This window comes from Aulonocara sp. 'chitande type north' Nkhata Bay, linkage group LG16 (assembly GCF_057382095.1).
Source record: "Aulonocara sp. 'chitande type north' Nkhata Bay isolate Kocher_YH1m ecotype deep benthic linkage group LG16, A_spYH_male_GT1.1, whole genome shotgun sequence".
In the NCBI taxonomy this organism is placed as follows: Eukaryota; Metazoa; Chordata; class Actinopteri; order Cichliformes; family Cichlidae; genus Aulonocara; species Aulonocara sp. 'chitande type north' Nkhata Bay.
This window is the reverse complement of record NC_141359.1, coordinates 2,151,609-2,177,618: the sequence shown is the minus strand read 5'-3', so window position 1 is coordinate 2,177,618 and position 26,010 is coordinate 2,151,609. Positions and strand designations below refer to the sequence as shown.

Below are 26,010 nucleotides of genomic sequence, written 5' to 3'. Positions count from 1 at the left end.
ATACTGCGTGCTGCCTGGTAAAACTTTCTGCATAAATTTTACATCTCTTTCTAAGGCAGACTTACACATTTTATTCTCCATTACAAGACAACAATCAGCCACACTCACGCAGACCACGTCTGGCCCGCACACACACAACATAGGCCTATCGCTTGCGTCTGCACGCACAGCTAGCGCTCTCTGTTGAAAACTCTCAAACGCCCCATATGGCGGAGAATTCAACCTTCGGACACTCTCGAACGCCCCAAATGGCGGAGATTCCGGACTCTGAACCTAGGTTCTCTCCACGCCCCAAATGGCGGAGAACTCTCTACGCCCCAAATGGTGGAGAAGCCTGCGTCTCTCTCAGGCGGCTAGCACGCTCCCGGACTCACGTTTAACGCACAGCCCGTAGCTGCTCTCTATTGTTTTGGGTCCACGTGCGCTCTCGTGACCAGCGCTCCCCCGGACTCAAGCGTTTCACGCAGAATCACGGTGACGCGTTTCTAGGATCCCATTCATTCATTCACACGGTTATAGAGACGCTCTCTGATTGCTTACCGTTGTGTTGCGTTTCGTTCACAGGAGAGTCCTAGAATCCCGTCAGTCGCCGTCCACGAGGGGAGTTCAGACGCTATTCCACTGGCCTGGTCGCGAATTTAACACTCCAGAGCTTTGTCAGGCGTCCTAACGGCCTGGTTGTCGACAGTCTGCGGCGTGTCCTCTCTCCCCTCAGTGTGCGGCGAAATTCTTGGAATCCGGCTCGAAGGACCAATTAATGTTGGGTCTAAACTCAGACCCCGCTGTCTCTAAGACTTATTCCCATGAAAGAAAAGCAAGGCAACGATCGATTTCTTGCGCAAGGGAAGCCCTCATCTGTGTCCAGCACGACAATGAACCCCAAATGGTGGCCTCCTCTCGCTGCCTTTTTATTGACAAACTTCAAACAATGCACCTCCCCTTGCAACCCCTTTTGGTTACATAGACAAGGACTGTATGTAAGTGTGTGTGTGTGTGGGTGTTATGTGAGAATGTGTGTGTGTGTGTGTGTGTGTGTGTGTGTGTGTGTTATGTGAGAGTGTGTGTGTGTGTGTGTGTGTGTGTGTGTGTGTGTGTGTGTGTGTGTGTGTGTGTGTGTGTGAGACCTCCTGCTGACCAAAGGGTCATATAACCTAAAAGCAGGAACAACATCCTTGGTCATAAAGAGGGTAGTCTTCCCCCACACCCAATGTATGGTTTACTAAAGATAACACAGTGAAACCATACAAAGGGTAGGAAGCTCTACCAAACATCAAACAGATCTTCAAGTTAGGATGTATCTACAATAAAACCTCCCCCAGCACAGAGTGGCTGGAGAGGTGGTCAGGATCAAAGGAATGGCTTTGATCCTACTGCTTAAACTAAGACTATACAAATTTAAGAAACACAATGGCAACATTCAACAATTAGACTTAACACTATGGGCTTGGAGTTGGGCTCGAGTGTTGTACGCCACATCCCCATTGAGTTCCTGATGAAGGCTCTTAGGGTCCCATTGATCTTAGACTGTTCTGTCTACCAGTAGCTGGTGTTTTGCACCCCTGGTATTTTTGCCAATTCCCTTCTGTGTCCCACTCATGTATTGACCCATGTGCCTGTTCATCTTAGCCGATATGATGCCTGACAGGAGCTTCCATGTAGTACTGAGGCAGGTTATTGGTCGGTATATATATATATACCGACCAATATATATATATATATATATAAGAGCAGCTGGATAGCGTAGTGGTTAAACTACACGCCTTTGGAACAGAGGATCGCAAGTTCGATTCCTGCCTGGGGCGTCTGTATCCAGTAAGGGTCCTAAGGCTAGACCCCCTATGCTAAGCAAGCCTACCGCAGACATGAGCGAGACAGATAAATATGAAGGCATGCCGGCTCGGACGTCGCCCGGATCAACAAGGTCCGCGTCAGGTGTTGAGGAACCAGGGCACCCTGACGAAAAGTGGGCTACTGGAACAAGAAGGCATCGGTGGGCAAGAGACGAAAACAGGGTGTTGTTGGAATGCTACTATGCAAGTAACCCCGGCGGAAGGGGCTACATGAATAGGATGAGGGACCTATGGATTCTTCGATACCCAACATCCACAATGACGGCGAAACAACTAGTAGCTCAGTGTTCCAACATTCGAAAGAAGGGACTGCTCTCACAGCTAGAGATTGACGAGGTACAACACAAATGCTATGGCAAGGAGGAGTCAGGACGCCAGGTCAGGGGGGAGATATCATCACCCCCACCCGAGATTGGGTACAGAGCCCCAAGTGCGATAGGAGAAGGATCGTTGAGTGCGAGAGGAACTGACCTGAAAAATAGGATCATGGCCAAGCTTGAAACCTGGATCCCGCGTAGCCGGTTACCAAGATTACGTGAAGTTCCCTCAGAAGGTCTGCTAGATGATGTTAATGCAGCACTACGGGCAATACCTACAACCACGATTACCGACACTAACAAGCTGATCTACAATACGGCAACAGTGATCAGTGAGATGCTTGGCTACAAGTTGAACAGCGACAAGGGGCAGTACCCTCCATGGAGGGCAAGATCAAAGTAGCACGGAGGGAGGTTAGCCAACTAACGGAGTTGCCACAGAACCAGCAAAGGTGTACTCTCAGTGGCAAGGGAACAATAAGAGAACAGCACCACCAAGGCTGGAGACGGAGCAATACTGGAAGAGCATATGGGAGAAGGATGCAACCCATAACGGCAATGCTCAGTGGCTAGAGGATCTGAGGGCAGACCACAGCAACCTCCCTGAACAGGGTCCAGTAACCATCACAGTGGCAGATATCCAAGAAAGAGTCTCCAGTATGAAGAGTTGGACAGCACCAGGGCCCGACATGGTTCATGCCTACTGGCTGAAGAAGCTGACTGCACTCCACGAGCGTCTGGCAGCACAAATGAACCAGCTGCTAGTTAACGAGAGACACCCGGAATGGCTAACTGAAGGCCGGACGGTCCTGATCCCCAAGGACCCCAAGAAGGGACCGGTCCCCTCCAACTACCGACCAATAACCTGCCTCAGTACTACATGGAAGCTCCTGTCAGGCATCATATCGGCTAAGATGAACAGGCACATGGGTCAATACATGAGCGGGACACAGAAAGGAATTGGCAAGAATACCAGAGGCGCAAAACACCAGCTACTGGTAGACAGAACAATCAGCCGAGACTGCAAGACCAGACTGACCAACCTGTGCACTGCCTGGATTGATTACAAGAAGGCCTATGACTCAATGCCCCACAGCTGGATACTGGAATGCCTAGAATTGTACAAGATCAATGGGACCCTAAGAGCCTTCATCAGGAACTCAATGGGGATGTGGCGTACAACACTAGAGGCCAACTCCAAGCCCATAGCACAAGTCACCATCAAGTGCGGGATCTACCAAGGAGATGCTCTGTCCCCACTGCTGTTCTGCATAGGCCTGAACCCCCTCAGTGAGATCATTAACAAGACTGGCTACGGATACCGACTACGGAACGGAGCAGTTGTCAGCCACCTCCTGTACATGGATGACATCAAGCTGTATGCCAAGAGTGAACGAGGCATCGATTCACTGATCCACACTACCAGGCTATACAGCAATGACATTGGAATGTCATTCGGACTGGAGAAGTGTAGTCGGATGGTAACAAAGAGAGGGAAGGTAGTCAGAACTGAGGGGATTGAACTACCAGAAGGCAACATTGCAGACATAGAGGACAGTTACAAAATACCTGGGGATCCCGCAGGCAAATGGGAACCATGAAGAGGCCGCTAGAAAGGCTGCAACCACCAAGTACCTGCAGAGGGTCAGGCAAGTCCTGAGGAGTCAGCTGAATGGTAAGAACAAGATCCGGGCCATCAACACGTACGCCCTGCCCGTGATCAGGTACCCTGCTGGGGTAATAGGTTGGCCAAAGGAGGAGATAGAAGCCACTGACATAAAGACAAGAAAGCTCCTTACCATGCATGGAGGGTTTCACCCCAAGTCCAGCACCCTGAGGCTGTACGCTAAGCGGAAGGAAGGGGGCCGGGGACTGGTGAGTGTCAGCACCACAGTCCAGGATGAGACAACGAACATCCAAGAATACACTGGGAAGATGGCCCCAACTGACCGAGTGCTCAGTGAATACCTCAGGCAGCAGAAACCCAAGAAAGAGGAGGGAGACGAGGAACCATCATGGAAGGACAGGCCCCTGCACGGTATGTACCACCGGCAGATAGAGGAGGTGGCTGATATCCAGAAATCCTACCAGTGGCTGGACAAAGCTGGACTGAAAGACAGCACAGAGGCACTAATCATGGCAGCACAAGAACAAGCTCTGAGCACAAGATCCATAGAGGCTGGGGTCTATCACACCAGGCAAGACCCCAGGTGCAGGCTGTGTAAAGATGCCCCAGAGACAATCCAGCACATAACAGCAGGGTGCAAGATGCTAGCAGGCAAGGCATACATGGAACGCCATAACCAAGTGGCCGGCATAGTGTACAGGAACATCTGTGCCGAGTATAACCTGGAAGTCCCGAGGTCAAAATGGGAGATGCCCCCAAGGGTGGTGGAGAATGACCGAGCTAAGATCCTGTGGGACTTCCAGATACAGACGGACAAAATGGTGGTAGCTAACCAACCGGACATAGTGGTGGTAGACAAACCGAAGAAGACGGCTGTAGTGATCGATGTAGCGGTTCCGAATGACAGCAATATCAGGAAGAAGGAACACGAGAAGCTGGAGAAATACCAAGGGCTCAGAGAAGAGCTCGAGAGGATGTGGAGGGTGAAGGTAACGGTGGTCCCCGTGGTAATCGGAGCACTAGGTGCGGTGACTCCCAAGCTAGGCGAGTGGCTCCAGCAGATCCCGGGAACAACATCGGAGATCTCTGTCCAGAAGAGCGCAGTCCTGGGAACAGCTAAGATACTGCGCAGGACCCTCAAGCTCCCAGGCCTCTGGTAGAGGACCCGAGCTTGAAGGATAAACCGCCCGCAGGGGCGTGCTGGGTGTTTTTTATATATATATATATATATATATATATATATATATATATATATTGTGACACACGCTAGGCACAGATACACCCACACACAGGTCGTTGTCGTCAGTTTCCACATTTATTAAGAGTGTGCACTGTATTACAAAAGAACACCGTCTGACAGCGGTCGGTTTCCCCAGCGTCTCTCTTCTCCGCTCCTCTCCGCCTCACTATATAAAGGAAAGGAAAACCGCCATCAGTCCAAAATCGCCATCAGCTGTTCTTACCAGCACCGCCCCGTTGAGCTCACTGCACTACTCCTCCCCTGCAGCCGCGCCCCGGACCACACCTCCGCCACACACCCCCACCGCCCGACTGAGGCCGGGAAGCCCACCGGCCGAACCTACCCCCCCCCGCGAGCGAGAGAGGAAATCGGCCACCGCCATCTGCGGTGCCTTTTTCACCTGCACAAACGCCGCCTGGCACGGCCCCGACCACTGAACCAGATCTGGAGCACCCTTCCGGGTAAGATCGGTTAAGGGGCAGGTCAGCTGCGCAAACCCTGGCACGAACCGGCGATAGTAACCCGCCAGCCCCAGAAACCGTATCACCTCCTTTTTAGTCTTGGGGCGCGGGCAGGATGCGATAGCCGCCGTCTTTTCCACCTGTGGACGCACCTGCCCGCCCCCCAAGTGGTACCCCAGATACTGTACCTCCCTCCGTCCAACCGCACACTTCTTCGGGTTGGCCGTGAGCCCCGCCCTCCTCAGGGACTCCAGGACCGCGGCCACCCGCTGCATATGCTCCGCCTAGGTGTCGCTGTGGATGATCACGTCATCCAAGTAGGCAGCAGCATACGCAGCGTGCGGGCGCAGCACCCGGTCCATGAGGCGCTGGAAGGTGGCAGGGGCCCCGAACAAGCCGAACGGAAGTGTAACGAATTGGTACAAACCGTAAGGAGTGGAGAAGGCCGTTTTCTCCTTGGACTCGGCAGACAAGGGAATCTGCCAATAGCCCTTGATTAAATCCAGGGTCGTGAAAAAACGGGCCGTGCCCAGCCGATCCAGGAGCTCGTCGACCCGGGGCATGGGATAAGCATCAAAACGTGACACTTCATTCACCTTGCGATAGTCGATACAGAACCGTATAGACCAGTCCTTCTTCACCACCAGAACGATGGGGCTACACCAGGCGCTGCGCGACTCTTCTATCACACCCATTCTCAGCATTTCAGCCAATTCCCTCTGCACGATTTGCCGTTTATGCTCAGGAAGCCTGTAGGGCCGTGAACACACCGTCACGCCAGGCTGCGTTACAAAATGATGCTCAATGAGAGACGTCCGGCCGGGCAGGGGGGAGAACACGTCAGCAAAACGCTGCTGTAACGCGACAACATCCGCTCTCTGGGCCTGTGTGAGATGGTCATCACAAGGGAGGGAGGCGGGGATGATGGAATTTGGCACCTCCGGCCCTGACTCATCTCTCTCCTTAACCAGGCTTACCAGAGAAGCGGTTTTAACCTCTCTCCACGCTTTAAGGAGATTGAGGTTATAAATCTGTGTGGCCCCTCCCCTGTCCGACCGAGCGACCTCATAGTCAACGTCCCCGACTCGCCGTGTGACCACAAAGGGTCCTTGCCACTTGGCGAGCAACTTCGAGCTTGAGGAAGGGAGTAACACAAGCACTTTGTCTCCCGGTGAAAATTGCCTGAGTCTAGCCCCTCTGTCATACAGGCGTTGCTGACGCTGCTGAGCCTGGAGCAAATTCTCCCGTGACAACCTCCCCAAAGTGTGGAGCTTTGCTCTCAGGTCCAACACGTACTGAATCTCATTCTTGGCGGGGCTCCGACCGTCCTCCCAGCTTTCTTTAATCAGGTCGAGCACCCCACGTGGCCTTCTGCCGAACAGCAGTTCAAAGGGAGAAAATCCCGTGGAGGCCTGGGGCACCTCCCGCACTGCGAATAACAGAGGGTCTAGCCAGTGATCCCAATTGCGTTCATCCTCGTTAATGAACTTACGAATCATGGACTTTAAGGTCTTATTCAGCCGCTCCACCAGCCCGTCCGTCTGAGGGTGGTAGACGCTGGTCCGAATAGATTTAATGCCCAGTAATTCGTACAGTTCCCGCAGTGTACGAGACATAAACGACGTGCCCTGGTCAGTCAGTATCTCTTTCGGGATTCCGACTCGGGAGATGACCTGAAATAGTGCCTGCGCCACACTCTTTGCAGAGATGGTGCGCAGCGGGACTGCTTCCGGGTACCGCGTTGCATAATCCACCAGGACTAACACAAAGCGGTAGCCGCGTGCACTCCGGTGAAACGGCCCGATGGGCAATACCTACAACCACGATTACCGACACTAACAAGCTGATCTACAATACGGCAGCAGTGATCAGTGAGATGCTTGGCTACACGTTGAACAGCGACAAGGGGCAGTACCCTCCATGGAGGGCAAGATCAAAGTAGCACGGAGGGAGGTTAGCCAACTAACGGAGTTGCAGAAAGGTGCGACAAATAAGGTGCCTAAGAAATACAGCAAGCTGTCCATACCTGAGGCCTTGGAAACTGCCAAGCAAAGACTCACAGCCTTGGCCAGCCGCTTGAGGGGGTACACCAGAGAGATAGAAGGCAGGAGAATAAACCAGCTGTTCTCCACAGAACCAGCAAAGGTGTACTCTCAGTGGCAAGGGAACAATAAGAGAACAGCACCACCAAGGCTGGAGACGGAGCAATACTGGAAGAGCATATGGGAGAAGGATGCAACCCATAACGGCAATGCTCAGTGGCTAGAGGATCTGAGGGCAGACCACAGCAACCTCCCTGAACAGGGTCCAGTAACCATCACAGTGGCAGATATCCAAGAAAGAGTCTCCAGTATGAAGAGTTGGACAGCACCAGGGCCCGACATGGTTCATGCCTACTGGCTGAAGAAGCTGACTGCACTCCACGAGCGTCTGGCAGCACAAATGAACCAGCTGCTAGTTAACGAGAGACACCCGGAATGGCTAACTGAAGGCCGGACGGTCCTGATCCCCAAGGACCCCAAGAAGGGACCGGTCCCCTCCAACTACCGACCAATAACCTGCCTCAGTACTACATGGAAGCTCCTGTCAGGCATCATATCGGCTAAGATGAACAGGCACATGGGTCAATACATGAGCGGGACACAGAAAGGAATTGGCAAGAATACCAGAGGCGCAAAACACCAGCTACTGGTAGACAGAACAATCAGCCGAGACTGCAAGACCAGACTGACCAACCTGTGCACTGCCTGGATTGATTACAAGAAGGCCTATGACTCAATGCCCCACAGCTGGATACTGGAATGCCTAGAATTGTACAAGATCAATGGGACCCTAAGAGCCTTCATCAGGAACTCAATGGGGATGTGGCGTACAACACTAGAGGCCAACTCCAAGCCCATAGCACAAGTCACCATCAAGTGCGGGATCTACCAAGGAGATGCTCTGTCCCCACTGCTGTTCTGCATAGGCCTGAACCCCCTCAGTGAGATCATTAACAAGACTGGCTACGGATACCGACTACGGAACGGAGCAGTTGTCAGCCACCTCCTGTACATGGATGACATCAAGCTGTATGCCAAGAGTGAACGAGGCATCGATTCACTGATCCACACTACCAGGCTATACAGCAATGACATTGGAATGTCATTCGGACTGGAGAAGTGTAGTCGGATGGTAACAAAGAGAGGGAAGGTAGTCAGAACTGAGGGGATTGAACTACCAGAAGGCAACATTGCAGACATAGAGGACAGTTACAAAATACCTGGGGATCCCGCAGGCAAATGGGAACCATGAAGAGGCCGCTAGAAAGGCTGCAACCACCAAGTACCTGCAGAGGGTCAGGCAAGTCCTGAGGAGTCAGCTGAATGGTAAGAACAAGATCCGGGCCATCAACACGTACGCCCTGCCCGTGATCAGGTACCCTGCTGGGGTAATAGGTTGGCCAAAGGAGGAGATAGAAGCCACTGACATAAAGACAAGAAAGCTCCTTACCATGCATGGAGGGTTTCACCCCAAGTCCAGCACCCTGAGGCTGTACGCTAAGCGGAAGGAAGGGGGCCGGGGACTGGTGAGTGTCAGCACCACAGTCCAGGATGAGACAACGAACATCCAAGAATACACTGGGAAGATGGCCCCAACTGACCGAGTGCTCAGTGAATACCTCAGGCAGCAGAAACCCAAGAAAGAGGAGGGAGACGAGGAACCATCATGGAAGGACAGGCCCCTGCACGGTATGTACCACCGGCAGATAGAGGAGGTGGCTGATATCCAGAAATCCTACCAGTGGCTGGACAAAGCTGGACTGAAAGACAGCACAGAGGCACTAATCATGGCAGCACAAGAACAAGCTCTGAGCACAAGATCCATAGAGGCTGGGGTCTATCACACCAGGCAAGACCCCAGGTGCAGGCTGTGTAAAGATGCCCCAGAGACAATCCAGCACATAACAGCAGGGTGCAAGATGCTAGCAGGCAAGGCATACATGGAACGCCATAACCAAGTGGCCGGCATAGTGTACAGGAACATCTGTGCCGAGTATAACCTGGAAGTCCCGAGGTCAAAATGGGAGATGCCCCCAAGGGTGGTGGAGAATGACCGAGCTAAGATCCTGTGGGACTTCCAGATACAGACGGACAAAATGGTGGTGGCTAACCAACCGGACATAGTGGTGGTAGACAAACAGAAGCAGACGGCCGTAGTGATCGATGTAGCGGTTCCGAATGACAGCAATATCAGGAAGAAGGAACACGAGAAGCTGGAGAAATACCAAGGGCTCAGAGAAGAGCTCGAGAGGATGTGGAGGGTGAAGGTAACGGTGGTCCCCGTGGTAATCGGAGCACTAGGTGCGGTGACTCCCAAGCTAGGCGAGTGGCTCCAGCAGATCCCGGGAATAACATCGGAGATCTCTGTCCAGAAGAGCGCAGTCCTGGGAACAGCTAAGATACTGCGCAGGACCCTCAAGCTCCCAGGCCTCTGGTAGAGGACCCGAGCTTGAAGGATAAACCGCCCGCAGGGGCGTGCTGGGTGTTTTTATATATATATATATATATATATATAAAATACCCTCAAGTTAGGGTCCTCTCTTAAATTATGTTCAAGAGAACTGAGTAAATCTAGGGAGTTCTTGGCAGTGACCCTTATCTTCCTGAAAATTGGCTGCACCCCCCAAAAAACAAACAAACAAACAAACAAACAAACAAAAGAAAACAAAAAAAGAAACAGCATCAAGCTCTTCAAACGTACATTTTCCAAGTCCTATTCTTCCTGTCTCTCATAGGTGTTGAAGCAATCGTACCACTGCTCCAGTTAGACATAGAATATTAAGCTGGAACCCCTTACAGTACTGTTAGCTTTTAAATCTTTGTATTTGTCACCAAGTCCAAATATCAAGACTGGAATATTTCAAAGCATAGTGCAAATATATTTGTTTGTTTATTTTTAAAGTGCATATAATTCAGTAAATACTACTGATAAAACCAAATTATTAAATGAGAACAATCGGTAAAGAAGGCTTTGGATAAATAACATGAAGCTCCCAATCTCCAGCCAACAGGAATTACATTCTTAGTCCACAGTGGGGAAAAGGTTAATGAGTTTACCTCCTTCATTACCAGGTATATTATGGAATTAAAAGGAACAAAAAAATTCAATGGACAATCATCCAGGTAATTAAAAGCCAGAAGCTTGATTCTGTTGATTGGACATATTATTTTCAGTGGGAGTTCACTTCAATGGAGTCTTTTGGATGAGTTCATCACTCATCCAAGTGACTTCTTCAGTCTCAGCTGTCTGCAAGTTTCCGCAACCTTATATTGCACAATAACTGAAACCAGCCCACCGAATGAACAATGGGCTGTGAGGTCAGTTCCTTGATCATTAGTATTCAAACTGTCATGACCATTGATCAATGGCCATGAGTACCACAGAGCATTACAGAGAGTTGGGAATGGCTGCATTTACAGTATTGTAAATGGACTACTGGACTCAAGTGTGAGACTGACATGCAGAGGTGGTTCAGCTAACTTAAAGAAAAACTTTATTTTACAACAAACACAAGAATGTATTGACATGGAGACAAAAACCTAGAAATTTAGAATAGAATAGAATTCAACTTTATTGTCATTGCACATGCACAGGTACAGGGCAACGAAATGCAGTTTGCATCCATCCAGAAGTGCTTTAGTGATATTATGACACTATGTTTGCACTGAAGCACCGCAGCAATTTCCTAATGTTGTAAACCTCAACATCTGGCAATAAACCCCATTCTGATTCTGATTCTGATTCTGATATAGATATATTACAATATATATTAGCAATAATATAGATATGTGAGTATATTACAGAAATGGGTCTATTATGGTATGTTATAATGTACATGGTATGAAGTATGTTGTGAATATTCTATAACTATAAGTACGTACAGGCTGTAGTGAGTACAAGCTATGTACAGGCTATGAACAGGATATAAATATGAAAAACTATACAGAATATGAAATAAATAACTTTACAGAAATCTGAGATATACAGCTATACAGAAATGGAAACTATGCAAGTTGTAAACAGTTGTAGGGTTAAAGATTATCGTATGTACAGAATGATTATTTACACAGAGCTATACAGTAGTGCAGTTAAGATAAGTGAGATATAATTCCTACAGAGGCTATATAAAGTGCTAGTGGTTGTGAGTGGTGGTTCAGTCCATGTTATTGTGTGTTTGAGGGTACAGTTGTCCATTGTGGGGGTGTGTATGTTCAGTCCATGAGTTTAACGTGGGTCAGATGTCAGGAGGCAGAGTTCAGGAGTCTGACAGCTGTGGGGAAGAAGCTGTTCCGGTACCTGGTGGTCTTAGTCCGGAGGCTCCTGTAGCGCCTCCCAGAGGGCAGGAGGGTGAAGAGTCCATGTGATGGGTGACTGGGGTCTTTGATGATTTTCCCAGCCCTTTACAGACACCGCTTCCTGTAGATGTCCTTTATGGCAGGAAATGGTGCTCCGGCGATGCGCTGGGTAGTTTTAAGACCCTCTGCAACGCCTTCCGGTCCGAGGCAGAGCAGTTCCCGTACCAGACTGTTATACAGTTGGTCAGGATGCTCTCGATGGTGCAACGATAGAAGTTCACCAGGATGTCTGAGGACAGGTGGTTCTTCCTCAGAGTCCTCAAGAAGAAGAGGCGCTGGTGAGCCTTCTTGACCAGCTTATAGCAGTTGGTCGTCCAGGTGAGATCCTCGGAGATGCGGACTCCCAGGAACTTGAAGCTGCTCACACGCAGCCGACCCTTAATGTGGATGGGTGGATGTGGGTCAGCATTCCTCCTGTAGTCCACGATGAGCTCCTTCTCTTCTCGGTGTTAAGCAGTGGCGTGGTTTAACACACAATATAATACTTGGCATGGAATTCAAACGTGGTGGCCTGGGGTATGTTACACAACGGGAGACTGGTGTCATCATGGTTGCAGGGTCACACTGAGGAAACAGAGAAACTGAGTTAGTGCATGCATGTGTAGATCCAGAGATGATAGCGGAATCTGAGTTAGTGTGGCTTACTTTGGCAGGTGGAGCTTGGAGCTCCAGTTGGGCTTGGAGGGTGTGGCAGAGGTCCGAGTGGTAGGCTGAGAGCAGCTAAGATGGGCTGACTTGAATTTTCCAGAATCCTCATGAGCTAAGATGACAGAAGGGCAGGCAGGTAAGTGTGGCAGGTGTTTTCTCCCTAGAGTGGGCCGAAATCCAGTGAGGTTGTGACCAGTATTAAAGAGGTGAGCTATGCTGCGGTGTGGTTTAGTGGTGAGCCAACGAAGCTGGAGGAGATAAAAGGCCAAATAAGCAGACTTGGATCTTCAGCTAGAAGTGTGAGCCTGTTACCAACATAGGTGAGCTGATGAACTGGTGGTGAGACAACGGAGAAGCTGGTCATAAATACCCTCCATTGACTGTCAAAGATTAACTCCGGGTGAGCTGCCCATATTAGAAGATGGCAGACTTGCCCAGAAGCAGGCACCAGAGGCAAGGACCCACACGGGAATTCTCCCAGCTGCTTACATGGGCCATGACGGTCTTTCTCCCCTCACCTGGTTGCAGCTGGTCGTGGCAGATGGCCGGCCCTTCCTGAGCCTGATTCTGATGGTGTTTTCATCTTGTTTACAAAATAAAGTACTTTGAGGCAGCTGTTGTGATTTGGTGCTATATAAATAAAATTAAAACTAAGAAACTAAATTGCTCGATTCCTAAAGACTTCATAACCAGCTTGAAAAGTTTGGATGTAAAATTAGTATATTCGTCTGTCTGGACTACTCTGGGGAGTCTAAAGGTAGTGAAAAACTTTAAGGCCTTAGTAATGAGCGGTGCAGAGAACCTCCTGAGAGGGACAGCCTCTAGAAAATACGTAGCAGCACAGATTATCAAGGTTCAAGGTTCAAGGTTCCAGGTTCTTTATTTGTCACATGCATAGTTATACAAGTATAACACACAGTGAAATGTAGCCTGACACGCTCCTCGACATGTGCAAAAATTGGGGGGGGGGGTGTAGAGGAAGAACATTATATATATATATATAGTATATACACTGGGTGAATGTGCAGTAGTAGCAGCAAGCAGGTGAATTCTGTACATTAATATGAATAGACATCTGACTATTTTACAGGATAGACAATATAAACATATTTAAAATGAAAGGAATTTGGAATGTACATTGTGCCTGAGTTTAGAGTGTCTGGAAGAGAGTCCTGTCTCAGTCAATTATAGATGATGTGAGAGGGCGGGTGTGTGTGTTTAGGGCACGGATGGCTTGGGGATAGAAGCTCCTCTTGAGTCTCTCTGTCCTTGCCCGGATGATGCGGAACCTTCTACCAGATTGCAGAAGTTGGAACAGTTTGTTGCCAGGATGGGACGGGTCCTTCAGTATCTGCGCTGCTCTAGTCCGGCATCTCCTGGTGTAGGTGTCCTGAAGCGGGGGGAGAGCAATTCTGCAGCAGCGTTCTGCTGTACGGATCACTCTCTGGAGAGCTTTTTGGTCCTTCACACAGCTGTTCCCGAACCACGATGTCATGTTCTGTGTGAGGATGCTCTCCACAGCGCCTGTATCGAAAATCCTGAGGATCTTTGGAGAGACCCCGAACTTCCTCAGTTGTCGTAGGTGATACAGGCGCTGCCTAGTCTTTTTGGTCTGGACCTGAATGAGGGCAGCCCATGTCAGGTCTGAGGAGATGTGGACACCAAGATACTTGAAGGACTGCACCCTCTCCACTGGAGCTCCATTGATGATAATGGGCTTGTAGTCTCTGTGCTGACTCCTTCTGAAGTCCACCACCAGCTCCTTGGTCTTGCAGACGTTCAGCTGGAGGTGGTTGTCCTGGCACCATGATGCCAGATTCTTCACTTCATCCATGTAGGCCGCCTCATCGTTGTTGGAGATGGCACCCAACACCACTGTGTCGTAAGCAAACTTCACAATGGTGTTGGAGCCATGGGTGGCCACACAGTCTGAAGTGTAGAGGGAGTAGAGCAGTGGCGAGAGGACACATCCCTGAGGTGCTCCTGTGTTGATGGTGATGCTGTTGGAGAAGCACCTGCCCACCCTCACCACCTGAGGTCTGCCAGTGAGGGGGACCTATGCTGTCCAACACCCATGCACACAGACGGCTGTTAAGTCCCAGATCCCTGAGCTTTGTGAACAGTCTGCAGGGCACTATTGTGTTAAACGCTGAACTGTAATCAACAAACAGCATTCGCACATAGTTACCCTGTTTCTTGTCCACATGGCTGAGAGTGGTGTGTAGGACGTGGGCGATGGCATCCTCTGTGGATCTATTGGATCTGTAGGCGAACTGCAGCGGATCTGTGGTGTCTGGGATGGAGGAGGAGATGATGTTCTTCAGCAGCCTCTCAAACACCTTCATTACTACCGAGGTCAGTGCAACTGGCCGGTAATCGTTCAGGGATGAGGGTTTGCTGTTCTTTGGCACAGGGATGATGGTGGATCTTTTGAAGCATGTGGGGACCACAGACTTTGCCAGGGACTCGTTGAAGATGTAAGTGAACACACCTGCTAGCTGGTCAGCACAGCAGCGCAGCAGACGGCCGGTGATGCCGTCTGGCCCCGCCGCTTTCCTTGTGTTCACTCTCCTCAGTGCCGCTCGGACGTCATGCTCCGCGATGCTGGTCACCGGTCTCTCGCTGATGACGTCACTGTCCTCGGTAGTCAGGCGGTAGATAGCATGAGCCGCCTGGCTAACCTCGAAACGGGCGTAGAACCGATTCAGCTCGTTTGTGAATGCAGAGTCGGCGTTGATCGGCGCAGTGTCCCTGGCTTTGTAGTCCGTAATGGTGCGTAGTCTGTGCCACATACTCCGTGTGTCGCCCTGGTGGAAGCGGGACTCCACACGTTCCCGGTACCGGCGTTTGGCATCTCTCACCGCGCGCCGCACGCCGTATGAGGCCGCTTTGTAGGCGCTCATATCGCCAGTGGCGAGACCCGCGTTGTAGGAGGCGGTCCTGGCGTTTTCTGCAGTGCGGATCGATCTGTCCATCCACGGTTTCTGGTTTGGGAATGTGGTGACTCTCGCAGTGGGGATAGCATATTGACGAAGCATACTGCTACTTCCGTAAACTCGTTGATGTCGACTGCGCATGCTCTGAACATGTCCCAGTCGACGTCGTTGAGTGCGTCCTGTAGCGTAGCTTCTGATTGGGCAGTCCACCGTTTTACCTCCCTCGTGGTCACGTCTTCCCTCCGTATGCTTTGTTTATACTGGGGAATGAGGAAGATGGCGTTGTGGTCAGACTTCCCAAAAGCCGGGTGTGAGACAGCTTTGTAGCCCTGCTTGTATGGCGTGTAGCAGTTGTTAAGATTCGTTCGTTTTGGGTAAGAGAAGAAAGCAGGCTGAGTCCAGGCAAGGTGTCAAACTCACCAGTGTCAAACTCTGCCCAGTAATGTTACTTCTGGTCGGACCAACTGCAACTTTTCTTTACTGACTTTGAATCCGCAATCAGCGAGTCTCTTCAGTATGGTAAGTGAAGCTGCCGTACATGCCGAAGCAGACGGAGCCGCAATGAGCAAATCATCAACATTTTGCACCAGTGAACACCCCTCTGGTAGGTGGCATGGCGATAGAGCCTCTTTCAACACTTGGTTGAAAATGCCAGGGGAGAGTGCAAACCCTTGTGGCAACCGTGTGTATCTGTACTGTTGCCCCCTATATGTGAATGAAAAAATGTCCCTCAGAGACTCATGTAACGGGAGACAGAAAAATGCATTCGCTAGATCAATACATGTAAACCACTTCTGTTCTGGTGTTAATGCCGTCAATGCTGTGTATGGATTTGGGACAGGTACCGTGTCAGTACGTAAAATGGCATTAATGGCTCTTAAGTCATGTGCCATTCTGTACTTTCCTGTCCCGTGCTTCTCTACTGGCAAAATAGGAGTGTTCCAGTAGGATTGAGAGGGCTCAAGCACCCCTACTTTCAATAGCCCTTCAATGGTTTCTGCAATTCCCTCCTCAGCTTCTCTCTTTTGCCTATACTGTGGTTTCCAAATTGGCGTTTGCGACTTCAGCTGGAACAAAACAGGCGACCAAATTGCCAGGCCCACATCTGTAGACCCTGATGACTATAAGGTGTCAGGAAGAGTCGCAAGTGCGGCAACTGCATCCGCATGGTCTATTCTTTCTCTCCCATGGATTCTTGAGATTTGTTCATGCTCCAAAATCACTGTGTCCTCTGATTGACAAGTGATACGGTAAATTTTGCATTTTGGCGAGTACCAAACGTCTGGAATCTGAGTAGCTTGCCAGTCAGGTTCGTCGAGGGCTTTCTTGACCATTGTTCCCAGCTCCTTCGCCCGATGACCCTCATGGACCGCCAATGTAATGTGGGGCACTGAATCAGGTCCCATTTTGAACCAAGGCCGTTGTTCTTCGGTTAAATTTACTGCTGCAGCGACGCCTTCAGGACCGATATAGATGTTCTGAGAACACACATTCCAGGTCTGACCTTCAAGGTCAGACTGGAACAGGTCCCTATAAATTTCATCATCGTTCCTATCATAGAAGAGGGTCACATGGAATGGATCTCGGGGGGGAGAATAGACCGCCAAGGCCATAATCCAAGGTTTCCACAACTGATACTGTCTCAGAATGCCTTCTTCCACCAACCGACCCCAGTAAATGTCAGCCGTCGTTTGTTCACAGTCTTTCAGCAAGTACTGGTTCTTTGAAAAAGTCCCCAGGCAAAGGAATTATTTTCCTCCTGGAAGTGTCACTGTTAGTCCATCAGCTGAACACATGATAGTGGCCCCCAGTTTAATGAGCAGATCCCTGCCCATCAAGTTCACAGGCACATGGGGAGATACCACATAGCTGTGCTTCAATGTCTGTTTTCCCAGCACCGTCAGGGCTGGATTGGTTGTCGGCAGAGTCATCGGGACCCCAGAGAACCCCACAACACTGACCACGTGATTGGAAAGCGTGGCACTGCTTGGTTTTTGTCTCAGCGTTGAATAAGTCGCTCCAGTGTCCACAAGGAAGGTCATTTCAGTTCCTTCCACGGTCATCGGCAACAGAGGGTCTGCCATTCCCCTGCTGCCGAGTCTCTGTGGGTCCCGTCAGTACAGCTCCTCCTCTCCGCCCCAGTAGGCCAGGGGATACTGAGCCACCGGCGCCATACCTGGGTTTGGAGCTTGAAGTCCCCTTGTCTGGAATGTCCTGCCTCGCGGCACTCTCTGTGCCTGGGGTGGTGGTTGATAACTTGTTTCTGGTAGCCATGGCGTAGGACAGTTACGAGCCCAGTGTCCTTGTCCTCCACACCTTCTACACAGATCAGGGTCCAGCATAGGTCCCCCCAGACCACGACCCCTTGGTCCGCCTCCCCTTTGAGATCCACCACGCCCCCTCAACGACCTAGTAGCCCCCCAATTCCCTGCGGGTCTTCCTTGCCTTGCTCCATTGGCGGGCCATCGGTCATCAGGGTACAGAACCGGATCCAAATCTGGCCAACCAGGCCCCGGATCGCCCTGCGGCTGTGCCACCAGCATCTTCTTAGCTCCATTTTTGGTTTGCTTTTTCTTTTCGTTTAGTTTTTCTCTCGCCTCAGCCAATTTCAATTTTACTAACTGCCCTTGCGCCTCCTCCAGCTCCTGTTTTTTCTTGTTCACCTCGTCTTTTTCCAGCTCAAGTCGATGTATGATATGCCTCTCCCATTTTGCTGAATCCGCCACCGCAAAGTCTGGATTCTTCTGTAGATCTGCTCTCACTCGTTCTGGCAGACCTGCTAAAACTGCGCATCGGAACCACGCCCGCGGTTCCCCATCCTGCCCAGGATGTTCTCCAGTTTGGAGAATCCACTGTTCTTTTGCATGCTCTATAAATTCTCTAGGGGAATGTTCTGGGCTCCACACAATCCTAGGGATAGTGCCAATATTATGGGTCGGATACTTCTCACGCACTGCGTCAGAGAGAGCATTTCGCACCCTTGCATAGGGGACATCATTTGGTTGGCATACTGTTCTTGCTATCTCCTCCACATCTGCGAGGCCTCCAACTCTAAAGGTCCTCCCACCGATAGCCCTAAAATCTCCCAGGGCAAGTTCCTCTCCTTCTGTAAGACTTGCTAGTCTTCTCAACCAAGCCGCTCCTCCCTCTGTGATCGGGGGCAGCTGCTTCACCAGAGCCTCAAGATCCCTGATATTATAGGGGTGGTAGACTGGTTCGCACTGTGAACCCGTCAGTAAAGGCATTGTGAGGGACAATTCCTCCTCTGCGTCACACTGCCCTTCTCCGGTTTGCAATGCAACATTCTGTTTCCGATTCTTTTCAAAAATCGACGGTCTTTTATCTCTTCCTTCATCCAGAACCCTCCCAGAACGAAGCGTTGTCCTTCCTGGGGGACCCTGAAACTTTGGGGCGAATCCTCCCTTTTCCAGGTTCGACACCTCTCTAGATTTTCGTGTTTTGTTTACAGAGGCCGCCAAGTCCTTTTCCAATGCCTCAAGCGTTTATGCTACGGTTCGTGGTGATGCTATGCCTTTTTCCTCCAGTCTTTTCAACATCCGTTCCAGCTTTATCACAGCCTCTCGGTTGTCAGATACTTTCCCAACAACGTGGCCTTGCCACTGTTCTTTCTCCAGGTTGTCAACCGTCGACCTCTGGCTGGTTTTTTGGCTCGCCTTTGATGGCGCCCTCTGATACTGCTGTGAAGGTGAATCTTCCTCAGAAGTCCAGAACTCCTGGGATTGATTTCCCTGATTGGGCTGTTGCGGTGTCACCTGACCTGTACTCGTGGAAGCCACAGGTTGAGCTTCTTCTGTAGCTCCATCTGGGCTGAAAATAGAGGGAGGGATCAAGATCACCCCCCGTGTAGTGCTTCCTTGTGATGTCCCAGCAGCTGGGTGGGACTGACTCACCTGTGATGCAGCTGCCGATGATTGAGGCTGCCCCACTCTTGTGTCTGCCTCCTCTGCACTCCGAGCAGATGTCGATGGTATAAGATTTTCCTGTACATTCACAATCCCTCCTTTAACGGTCCCTGTTCTTCCTCCGGACCCCAGAGGGTGCCACCCTCCAAAGTTACCACTGGACAGACATAAGGAGGGGGTGGGGCACTCAGGAATTCCTTCAGGCTAGGATATAATGTTGCCTTAGCCTCGGCTTCCTTTGTTAAGACTGGTTTGGTGTCCTTCACTTCCTCTTGCATCCAGTGAGAAACGCCTTGGGAGACAATCATAAGCTTGCAATACTTACTTTGTTTTTCAATCATGAGCTTCTTTTCGGCCTTTAATTTTCTCCCCTGAAAACGTCCTCTCTACCTTTTTCCAGGTCAAGGAGGAAATATGACCCAACCAGAAAAATCTCCCAGCAATCACACAAAGTTCTCAATTTTCACCAATATATTTAGCAACACACTCCTATTTTACGGGTGTCTTACACGAGAGATCATTACACATTAGATCCCATTAAACCATACTCACATTAGGAAAACACAAACACAAGACTACAAGGTTTTGTTTATTTAATATACTGATATCTTTTAACCACACTTCTGAAACACACCTTCACCTAACCAAAAAAAAATAAAAAAATAAGGAGCATAGAAATGGAGAAATAGGGAGATAAAACAAAGCCAGCAGCTACACACACACAGCACTCGGCCCCCACCTTCTCTTTCTCTCACAGACACACATACCGCTCGGCACAGGCACGCTGCCCCTCCTTCTCCTAAGAAGAGGCCTCTGTATGTTGCACACATACACACACAGAGTCCCTTCTCCTCCTCTTCAGAGAGAGAAAAGAAAAGAGTTTTCCTTTTTTTTTCCACTTTGCACCCACACAGGAGAAATTCAACAGACAGTTTATACAACTAATTTACACTTTATTTACATAGACGCACACAAGTAATTTACATTCTATTTACATAAACGCATAGACATAAGAAAACACCATATGCCAGAACAACTTATCTTCTCTATTTCTCTGCTGGTGTTCCTAAACTTTTTGACTAATTTAAAAGCATCTTTCAGCCCAGGGCCGCGCCCTTCCTGATCAATATTCGCTTCGGGAACGCCCTCCCGAAAAGCGTTCAAATTCCTAAGCCCTAATTAATTTATAACTGCTCCCCGCCAGGAAAAACCAGGACCTCCACCAGCCGCGTATCCCAGTTCACGCTTTTGGCTTTACTTAAAGTTCACAAGTCCCCAGCGTTAAATGGTCACAGCCGAGTCCGACTCTGTCAATCAAACAATGCAGTATAAGGCCGTCCCTCATAGATTGCCTAGCCTGTTTAGGGGGTCCCAGGTCCCCACGGAAGACCAACTCCGGGCTTAAACATAACCACGCGTCCGTAGGTATGTGGCGTTTGCCAAAACGCTGAACACAACTGCATTCCTAGGGGCCACGCCCCCGTCCTAATTAAATTTACTCAAGATATTATAAGCATGCCCTCCTGGGTTTTAATTGCACCTTAGAACACATATGCATCAACACTACAATGAGCGGGTGGAGGGAGGTTTGGAGTCTTCTCCCACCCCCATTCTCTGCGGCCTGCTGGAGCGGGAGGGCTAGTAGGAGGAGTTGGCCGTCCGACTGCGGTCTGGGGTGTGGGGCCTCCCTGCTGCTGCGGAGTCGGGGTGGTCTGCCTCTCCCCACCACAGGGAAAAGGGTAACACCACCTGGGTCTGGGTGCAATTCCCCCCTCCAGGGACAAGGGTACCTAGACCCGGTTTGTAGAGTACGCTTGGGGAGTGTGATTGTGTGTACAGCGTCTCTTTATGTCTGTCTCCACGTTGGTTGAGTGTGGAGTGAGTGCATATGAGAGCATGAGGGTGGGAATGGATGTTTGTGTCTGTGTGTGCCTGTATGTCTGTGTCTATATGTCAGGTTGGGTATCAGACGCCACCTCTCTGGGGACACCTCAGGCCCTCCAAGGTTTGGAGGCCTATCTCCACCCACCACCACTTCCCCTGCCGGTGGCGGACTCCCTCAGGTGTCGGTGTGTTGGTGGTTCTTTGTGTCTGGGGGTGGGCGTCCGGGTACACACCGGCTCACTCCTTGGCGGCCGCTTGTCGGGGCCTGGGGCCTGGGGCTCGCTCGGGCCCCTTTGGAGGTGGGGTGCCCCCGGCCTCTCGGCCTGGGGCTCGGTCACTCAGGCGCAGCTGGGGGCCGGCGGAGCTCACGGGCGCGTCACTGCAACTCCCCCTGACTTCTGCTCCGCGGCTGCTGGGCGAGCCCTCATCTGGGACTCTCCTCAGCTCTTACTGGAACAGTGGCGCGGCTGCCCCTCTGTTGGTCTTCCATGGTCTCTTGTGTTCTGGGGGCCTCTGGATGTCTGGAGTTTTGATCTCCTCCATACCCGCTTCACACCCTGGAGGACGGGGCTGTGGCCCCCCCACACTCCCTAGCAAATCATTACATGGAGAAACCTTTGGAATGCAAGCATGCTGATCCACACAGGTATGCACACATGGGTATTCACAGACGCGGACTAAAGCTTTCTTGGCTGCTACCTCAAAGCACACTGTGCGCTGTCTATCTTGCGTGCTGCACAATATCGTTTATTATTTAGTAAATATTGATATCTATGACTAGCTAGTTTATTGTGATGGTGCTTTGTTTTCTCTATTATTATGTTGCTCTTTGTTGTTTGCTGTCTCCTCTGTTTGTTTTTTTGTTTTTTGTTTTTTTTTTCTCCATACAGGTGACCCAGGAGTTCTTTTTTTTTTTCTCTCTCTTTCCCCCCCCTTCTCACCGTCTCTTCTCCCCTTTGGTTTTCTTTCTTTCTCTCCCCCTCTTTCTCTCATTCATTCCCCCTGTCCTATTTATTTAAAAAAAAAAAAAAAAAAATGACAAAGGATGAACTGAAGCTCTGCCATCACGTAATGTCGCATACTGCTGTTTCTGATGTCATTTAAAAAAAAAAAAGATATTATAAGCATCAAAGTGAGGTCTCCACCCTCAACTATTAATTACCTGACGCCCGAAACCGCGTTTCTGCTGATCAATCAAACCAAATTACCCTAGACTACTATTTGTCCTCAACCCACATCAAAATAAACACACTTATTGACTTAAAACATAACCTCTTAACTCAATACATCCATTAAACAGCAATATATTTCATCAGTCCAATATTCCCCACAGCTTTAACACTAATTACCCCACCAATCACTATTGACAGACATCAGAAGCCTATACTGAGTGAATATTAATTTATTAAATTTAGTTTTAACTTCCAATTTTAGTGCCTTTGAATAAAAATCAACAGGTGGCACTCACCTTTATGTCGCCTGGCTTATCACTCAGATATGCTGCTGACCTCCGTCGTTTTGGCACCTTCCACAGAGCAGCCGCAAGCTCCTCTCCTCCCCACCGGAGTTTCGGCACCAAGAATTGTTAAGATTCGTTCGTTTTGGGTAAGAGAAGAAAGCAGGCTGAGTCGAGGCAAGGTGTCAAAATAGTGATCTTTATTTTACACACTTTGCGCAGAAGTGTGGGAAGAAAACTTGCAACAGATTCTCCGCCGGGCGGAGGCTCTCCATCCTTATATTACCCATGATGACGTCACACAGTTAGACCTTACTGGAAATGATAAGTTCTCCACACTCCAAAAGTTCTCCTTATATAGACATCAGATGATACTTTAGAAAAACAAAGTGTGTTATTGGTGTGTATTTTGTGAAACTGTGAGTCCAACTCAAAGAGTCCTGAGACGACCTCCCTTTGTTAATAAGTGTGTGTGTGAACGTGCGTGTATTTGCGTGTTTTACATAACTCTCTATGTGAGGCCTGCAAGTGGATCAGAAGAAGGTCCTGCTGGACCCTCCAGCTCAAGCGGTGAATACAATGCTGTGAATACCATTTGAGACTGATTAAACTGATGATAATATGCATACATTAATCTTTACTCAGATTACCATAGATATAATTCAGAGATTATGCTGTCATCAGATTCAACAATGATAAATGATTAATCAATGATAGTTCTGATTATAAAATGTCATCATAAAAATACAAAATAAAATATCTCTTGTCCACACAGTGATCCAAAATCCGATCCCCTCTCGTTGGACACGAGACATGCTGGTAAAAGTTTGGCATGACTTGTCTGAGGTTTGCTTTGTTAAAGTCTCCTGCTACAATGAGGGCTGCGCCTGGGTCCTTGTTTTGAAGCGAGCTCAGCACATCATGCAATTCGGACAAAGCCATACCTGTGTCCGCTTGGGGTGGGATGTAGACCACCGTGGTGATGACTGAGGTGAACTCACGGGGCAGATAGAAAGGGCGGCACTTAATGCTCAGGAACTCCAGATGTGGCGAGCAGCCGCTGGAGAGAGTAGAAATGCTCCTGGCATCACACCACTTTCTGTTTACCATGAAACACACTTCTCCACCTTTGGTTTTGTTCGACTCTGCCGTTCTGTCCGCACGGAGCACAAAGAATGAATCCGACGGAGTTACGGCCTGGTCCGGCACGGTGGGGGTCAGCCGGAAAAGGGTGGAGTGCCCACTCCGGGTCGGGGATGAGTTCCTGCCCCAAGTGGAGGAGTTCAAGTATCTCGGGGTCTTGTTCACGAGTGATGGGAGAAGGGAGCCGGAGATCGACAGATGGATTGGGGCTGCAGCTGCAGTAATGCGGACGCTGCACCGGTCCGTCGTGGTGAAGAGGGAGCTGAGTATAAAAGCGAAGCTTTCAATTTACCGGTCGATCTATGTCCCTACCCTCACCTATGGCCACGAGCTGTGGGTAGTGACCGAAAGAACGAGATTGCGGACACAAGCGGCAGAAATGAGCTTCCTCCGAAGGGTGGCTGGCCTCTCCCTTAGAGATAGGGTGAGAAGTTCGGCCATCCGGAAGGGGCTCAGAGTAGAGCAGCTGCTGCTCCACATCGAAAGGAGCCAGCTGAAGTGGTTCGGGCATCTGACAAGGATGCCCCCTGGGCGCCTCCTGGGTGAGGTGTTCCAGGCATGTCCCACCGGGAGGAGGCCCCGGGGCAGACCCAGGACACGCTGGAGAGATTATATCTCTCGGCTGGCCTGGGAACGCCTTGGTATTCCCCCGGATAAGCTGGAGGAGGTGGCTGGGGAGAGGGTGGTCTGGGCCTCTTTGCTTAGGCTGCTGCCCCCGCGACCCGGCCTTGGATAAAGGGGATGAAGATGGATGGATGGATGGATGAATTTATAAACAAAGGAAGGGAGCGAATTATAACTTCGGGGTGAACCCAAGGCCAAAACAACAAACAAAAGGGAGCCTATCTCAGGAGTAAATCAAACTTACCTATTCAAAAGAACTAAACCATTATTACTTACCTACCTACCCTAACAAAAACAGGAGAAAACTGTAATCGAACAAAAAGGCGGTCCACTCCTACATGCTCCTACATTAAACCAACATAGTTAAACAGTGAACACATGGTCTGCTGGTTGGGTTGCGCCGAGGATGAATGACCTGGCAGTCCCTGGCGGTGTCTTCTTATGCGCTGCCTCCCGGTCAGTAGCCAGTCAGTACAATTTGTCCACTCTGGATGCACCAATCATGGAGGAGCACCTGCACACTCAGATTTACATATTAAAATTGCAACAACAGTCGTGACACATGGGATAAATGAAGAATTAGTCATTTTTTAAAACTCCCACCATGCTGTCAGAGAACACCTGATGTTGATGCTTTTAAAGCATTCATGTCGTTTGATGTTTGAGCTGATAAATTGTAGGTCTTCAATCTCTAGATTATTGCATAATTCCTGTTCTACATCTAGCCAGGGCTCATCTAAGACAGTATGTTTTAACCATCCTGAGATGAACTGTAGCCTCACACAAATAAATAATAATCCAAACACATAATTTAGGGTACTGGTTAGTCCTACAAACTACAAACATTAATGTATACAATGGCATCAATAAAAAAGTCTAAAACAGATTTTTAAAAGTCAACAAGTTATAAAGCGCTATTTTTGAAATCATATCTGAACCTGATGAGCAGCAAGGGTCTGCTAAAGAAACTGTCAGTTTGTTTGTTTTTTTCTTATAATCTCAATAATAAATTTTTGCTTTCAAGGTGTTTTTAACATAATTACCTCCTTTTCCCAATCTGCTTCCAGAATCCAAATAAATTCCACCAAGGAAGGTTTCTAATCAGAATCAGAATCAGAATCAGAATGGGGTTTATTGCCAGATGTTGAGGTTTACAACATTAGGAAATTGCTGCGGTGCTTCAGTGCAAACATAGTGTCATAAATAGCACTTAAATAGACATGAAAAAAAAAAAAAAAAAAGTAAGAATAAGAATTAAAAGTGCTATGTAGAAAGATATGTGCATGGGATATACATGAGATATATACATGAGAATAAGAATTATGAGTGCTACGTAGAAAGATATATACATGAGTGCAGGTGGTGATCAGTGCCAAACATGGAATGATGCAGTGACACAGCGTAGGGTCATGTGTTAGTGGCGGGGACAGTCATATGGTTATTGTTCATGTGACCAACAGCAGAGGGGAAGAAACTGTTCTTATGGCGAGAGGTTCTGGTGCG

At 49.5% G+C, this 26,010-nt stretch overlaps 1 protein-coding gene and 1 pseudogene across 8 annotated transcripts in view; one reads left to right on the top strand and one right to left on the bottom strand.

Annotated features, from left to right (window-relative positions):
- Nucleotides 1-26,010, top strand: part of LOC147310784 (uncharacterized) — a 93,631-nt gene that overhangs the window by 43,794 nt on the left and 23,827 nt on the right. The gene's annotated exons all lie outside the window — the stretch shown is intronic.
- Nucleotides 17,592-19,921, bottom strand: LOC147310786 (uncharacterized; annotated as a pseudogene).